The 5,956-nt window shown below is 53.0% G+C and overlaps 1 protein-coding gene across 2 annotated transcripts in view; it reads right to left on the reverse strand.

Annotated features, from left to right (window-relative positions):
* Positions 1-1,889: 1,889 nt before the first annotated feature.
* IFFO2 (intermediate filament family orphan 2) overlaps positions 1,890-5,956 on the reverse strand; it is a 50,440-nt gene continuing 46,373 nt past the window's right edge. For both annotated transcript variants that reach the window (XM_043573894.1, XM_043573893.1), the window contains one exon: positions 1,890-5,956. This exon is cut by the window's right edge and continues 508 nt beyond it. The gene's annotated coding sequence lies outside the window, so the exon portion shown is untranslated.

Genomic DNA, 5,956 nt, shown 5'->3' on the forward strand with positions numbered 1-5,956 from the left:
CCCGCCCGGAGCGCACCACCTCGACAGGCGGGGGGATCTGATCACGCTACCGTCCTCCGAAGTCAAGGTCATCAGAAATGTCTCCGTATGTGACTTCTGCCAACACAATAACTCTTGTTTTGAGGGCACTGTAGAGACCACTATGCGACACAGGACAAGGCAGCCCAAAAAAGAAGTCTTAACATATACACGTTTCCCCCTCCTTTTTATGGTATGACTCAACAGCCCTCCAGGGGGCCGAGGGAGAAGGGGCGTGAGCCTCATTGACCAATCAGAATAACACATCGAAGCTTATGGGCCAATCCGATGGACGGTCTTGTTGCAGCCGTCTTGGGCCAGGGGGCTGAAGAGCCAATGAGAGAGCCGGAGCAGGACACGTGCGCGGAGCAGCGGAAGGACTGCGGTTTGGTGCGTCAGGTGTCTCGAGCGTCCCGGCCTGACTGCTTGGGCTGCCCTTGGTCAGATGGCATCAGGTTCTTTGACCCCGCGGGTCCACACCGCGGCCAGCCCCTTGCCTCCACGCGGAGACTGCAGCCCCTGGGATGAGCCTGCAAACCCTGCCTCCAGCCTCCTCCTGGTGGGCGCCCAACCGCCTCCACCTCCCAGCGTCGTGCCGGCCCTAAAGCTTGCGTGAGCCTGACGCTGAGATAAATCCGCCTGCTTGCTGGCAGATTACGATCAATAAGAGAGAAAACCCAGCCCGTCCATGCTTAGCTTTTCCCTCAAAGCTTCTGACCTCGGAACCAGTTGTCCCTGACCTCCATTCCACCCCCGCCAGCTCACCCCACCCCAGTCAAACTTTTGGTTTCCTCTTGAAGTTGTTTGCTTGAACGCTTTATTTACAATTAGGATTCTGAAACCTTTCCGGTGGCGGGGTCCTAGCGATTCGTTCTATTCCTAAACACTCTTACAGTTTACCTGTTTATATTTCCTCCAGCGTGAACCGAGAACCTGCTTAGGAGTCAGTCCCGATGCGTGATTGTGGTTCCAACTTAGGACGTTAGCAAAATACATCACTTCCCTGGGTGTCAGTTTCCAGGTCTATATTAGAGGGGCAATAATACCCACCCTAGAATGTTCCCATTATTTCATGCTACTCCTCTTTCTCCAGGTCACACCCTTTAAGACACTTCGGGGGAATTTAAAGAGCAGGAAGCGAGAAAAGGAAGCTACATTAAGCGCCAGTCTTAAAGATGGTAGAAACAGATTGGAATTGGTGGCTCTATTAAAAAAAGTTTAAGTTTATTGATTTATTTTGAGAGAAAGACCACGAGTGGGGGAGGGCAGAGAGAGAATCCTAAGCAGGTTCTGCGCTGTCAGCACAGAGCTCAAGGCAGGAATTGAAGTCACAAACCACAAGGTCGTGACCTGAGCAGGGCTCGAGTCAGACGCTTAACTGACTGAGCCACCCAGGCATTCCTGTCTCTCTTAATCCGTACAGAAAACTCTAGTGGGGGGGGGGGGGAGGGGGCGGGAGGGAGGGGGGCAGCTCACACGAGGCAATGTCTCCCCAGATTTGGCCATTAACAAGAAGACACTAGAACACTGGACAGTGTCAAATTCAGAGTCCCAGAAGGTGGCCTCTCATGGGCTCAGTAAAAGGTTGGTTCAAGAAACGGCGGGCTTTATGATTAACAGGAAGGACCTCAACTGCAAGCCAGTCTATGCCGGTTACTCAGCCTGTGATACCTGTGGCTCGCTCTTCCCCTTCCTGCTTTATCGACTTCCAAGATTTCACTGGGAGATGAAACTATAGCAGGTGATGTGAAATCTCCTATTTTATCACAAATTGGCCAGTTACTTGGTTTGGTGTTTACGTGGCCCTCAGTCCTCTTGCCCCTCCCCCATCACTACTTTATCCCCCCCCCCAAAAAAAAAAACGCCATCAATTCTAAGACATTTCACTTTATTTAAAAGAAGCCAATATACAGGATATAAAGGGCATGATATTTACAACAGTACAGTAAACAGGTTGGTTTCTGGTAGGATCAGTAGTCTTTCAATGAGTATAAACTGCCCCCCCGCCCCCTTCCCCTTGACACGAGACCCAACTGGCAGACAGACAGCAACAGTGGGGTGGGATGGGGCTGTGGGATACAAAGTCTCCCTGGATGGGGCTAAAAATCAGGTAGATGCTAAAATGTCCACCGAAGGGGTCTTGCTAGGGGTGGGCATGGTGCCTTCGCCTCATTTCTTTGAGGGCCTGGCGGCAGGAACGGTGGGGGATTTGCCCAAGACCAACACACAAGCCCACCTTGAGCCTAGAAATCCTCCACGCGTGGAAAATTCCCTTTCAGAGAGAATCTGCCCTCCCCCCCCCTACCCACCCGGCTGCCCCCAGACTCCACACTCTAGGAGCGTGCCCTTCTAGAACCAGAGCTCGGTGTCTCCGCGTGGTGAACCCAGGTCTGAGCAGGACCCAGCACGCAGCACCCTAGTCCTCTCCCAGGCCCCGGAGGAGCACATCAAGGACCACAGCCCAGGCCTCGGCCCGGAGTCCGCACAGCTGGGGCTGGGAGGGAGGCATCCCCTGGCATTTCCATCCCTGCTCCAGCTGCCTGACGACCTGGGACCCACTGGGGCCCAGGCCCCAAGGAAGCCGAATGCTCCCTGAACCAACAGTCCCATGGCCGCCCACAGCCTGCTGGTTCTCAGCCTCTCCCAAACACAGCTGACTTGGAAATGGGTCTGGGCAGATCAGAGTGTGAGTAACTACTCAGAGCCCACCCTCCGAGGCAGAGCTGGGCCCCTACCTGGTGCCCCCTTTCGCCTCCCCCCACCCACCTCAATTCTGAATTCCCCACTGCCCACCCACTCCCACAAGTGCCCCCCCCAAAGACTTCCAAGGACCGAGGAGCTGGGGGAGGGGTTAAGGAACAGGGAAATGGGGTGAAGCGGGACGTAGGCTCTGCTGAAGCCGCTCATGGGTGCAGGTGAGGAGGCGGTGAGGCCGGGGAGATGGGGCGAGGGGCACTGGTTATATTCAGCAGCAGCAACATGCATCGTGTTCACAGAAGAACGCTGGGCTGCCATAACTGCCTACCCTAGATTTAAAAACCCTTTCCTTTCATAAAAATAGATGAGAATCTCTTGCTTTATAAATAGGTTACATTTAGCTTAAGTGACACCTTCTATTACCCCTACCCCGCACCCTCTCCCCCATTCCAAGCCAAAGTGGTTTGCTTCTCTGTAGGTCAGAGCCAAGTCTGTGACAGACTGGGCCTTCAGAGACCTCAAGATATATTGCTACAAGAAAACAAAATGTGTTTACTTGCCAATGATCTTTTTTTTTTATCCCCTGTTTGGAGTCTCAGAGGAGTGTGTGTGTGTGTGTGTGTGTGTGCGTGCGTGAGTGCGTGCGCGCGTGTGGATTCCACAACCAGGGAGCCCAAAGGAAAGCTACTCTCCCTGCTCCTCCCCGATCCTCTCTTTTTATAAAACCCCCAAAAATAGGAGAGTGAGAGAGGGCAGCACAGGAGAGCCCATCTGAGAACAACCCTAAAATACCAATGTCAATATGACACTGGGCTTAGAAATAGAAATTTGACTATTTACAGCTTTACAAAGGACGGACCAGTTCGTCCCGACCGGACCTAGTGCTGCCCCAGCGAGCGTTGGGGTCTTTCTTGGCAAGCTGTGGGCTCGTGGCGAGGGGACAAGCAGGGCCCACTGGCAACGAACTCAAAAAAACAAAACAAAAAAAACAGAACTTGGTGGGGAGAAAGGTAGCCAGAACGAGACCCAGGCCCCCTGCCAAGGAGGCGGGTCGGCCACCCCCTTGCTGTCCCCCACCCCATCGTCCTGCCCCAAATCCTTGCTCCCCAGAGGAGAGCAGCTATGGAAAATCAGCAAGAAGGAACTTTCTGGCCAGCATCTATCTCTGGCTCCTGCCATTCCCATACTCCCTGGACAAACTTAGAGCACGCTAGTCCCAGAGACGAACTTCCTATGTACACAAAATGGGAAGCATAAATAACACCACCGGACACCGATTGCCCCGGTCACCTTAGTTACCCCCAAATACTTACACTGTTGCCTTACGTCTTAACACTAAAGCTAGGTCTGTCACCCTCCCACCACCTTGAGGAACAACCCGGGGCTGGCTTCCACTCTGCCTCCCAAACCACGTCCTTCCAGGCCTCCCCCCAGCCCCGGACAGAGGAGGCCTGAGGGGTCCTCCCAGAAACGGAAAATCTTTTCAGCAGCTGAGGTCCAAGGCCAACTGGCTCTGATAACCTTTGGTTAAAATGAAACTAAAACTAAAACAACAATAACACTAAGGACCATAATAATCAGGTATGTTTGAACCCTGTAACCTTTAGAACAAGGGTCAGTGAGGAGGAGGGAAAGGGGCTGTCTCTCCTCTGAAGCCATCAATCCCTCCACGTACCTACCCAGGGACCGTTTGGCCGGGGATGGAAGCCTCTCAGCCAGATGCCACGGGGAACCACTAGCAGGCTCCCTCAGCGACAACAACAACAACGGAAAGAACTCACGATGAAGGTCACCAAGTTCTGATAAATAAAAATTACATACAGTCACTAACATACACTCTCTCTCTCCATATATATATATATATTATATGAATATTATGTACAATGGTTTTAAGACTGCAAAACAGGTGGGGGAAACGGAAGAGAGAGAAGGCCCTAACAGGTCGCTGGTACCCTGAGGAAGAAAGACAGGGGGCTGCAATCCGTTTTAAAGCCAGAGCCCCTCCTCTGGCTCCACACAGGAGCAGTAGGCGAGAAGTTCTGGTCCTTGGGCACATTTTGCTTCTTTGACCTCCAGGGGGAGCTCCTGGGCCAATTAAAAAAAAAAAAAAATCGGCGATCCCACCCACAAAAGTGGGTCCAAAAAGAAATTTTTCTTAAAAAGCGAAACCTGCTCGCCTGGTTCCAAGCTGAGATTTGGCAGGGTGGCCTCAACGTGGTGCCTTCTGACACAGGCCCACTCAAGTCTTGGGGAGACACTGGCTCAGAGTCACTCCCCGCCAGTCAGTCAATCAAGTGAAGAATAGAAACAGGCTTGCGGGTGTCCATGAGCAGAACAAGGATGGCTGTCATCCAGAGATGAGCTCCGCTCCTGCCACCACCTCTGATCTGCCAGCAGCCCTCGATGCCTCCCTCCCCTTCCCTTTCCAGTGTCAGCCAGTGGCCAAGAAGTGGACAACTGGGGGCAGTGGAGAACCAAGATGGCGGCAGGAGGTAGGAACCCAGCTCCACTATGGAGGGGGCAGATACCAGACCTAGCCCTCCTCAGACTTTCTCACAGAGAAATTACAGACCTATAGCCCCTTATCATTGGCTGGGAAGGGAGAGAAAAACATCAAGAAAACAAAATGTGTTTACTTGCCAATGACCAGGGCAATAGAAGACCCCTCCCACCCCACAGAGGTCCCAAGAGAGCAAGCAGTCAGGTGGGCCAAGGGCCTTGCAGGACCCAGGCCTCACTACCAACCATGACAGAACCCCCGTCCCAAGTCAGTGCTCACCCGAGGAGGTTGCGAGAGAGCTCGCCCTAGCTTCAGCCTCCCTCCGAGCTCCGGGGGAAAACCAGGAGTCAGGGCGGGAGCCTACCTTCCACAATGATATAAGGCAAGCTGCTTTTTTTGTTTGTTTGTTTGTTTGTTTGTTTGTTTTTTGCATAGTAGTTTAAACACAGTGAGACTCCACCCCCCCCCCCCACAGTGCCTTGTCCCTCCACTTTGCCACTCGATCCAAAAAAAAAAAAAAAGAAAAGAAAATTTTGTCTCCCCTCCCTCCTTCCATCTTTTCAAGTTAAAGCACTTGAGAGGCCCCCACCCAGGCCTAGAAAGGTTGCAAAGGCAAACAGCTCCTTCCTGGGCGGGTGGGGGGGGAGGTGGACCACCCCAAGGCCAACTCAGGTCTGCACTGGCCAGGCAGAGGAGGGAAGGGCATAGCTCACGGCCAATCAGAGGAGCAGGTGGGAGGGT

Source organism: Prionailurus bengalensis, chromosome C1 (genome assembly GCF_016509475.1).
Source record: "Prionailurus bengalensis isolate Pbe53 chromosome C1, Fcat_Pben_1.1_paternal_pri, whole genome shotgun sequence".
Taxonomy (NCBI): domain Eukaryota; kingdom Metazoa; phylum Chordata; class Mammalia; order Carnivora; family Felidae; genus Prionailurus; species Prionailurus bengalensis.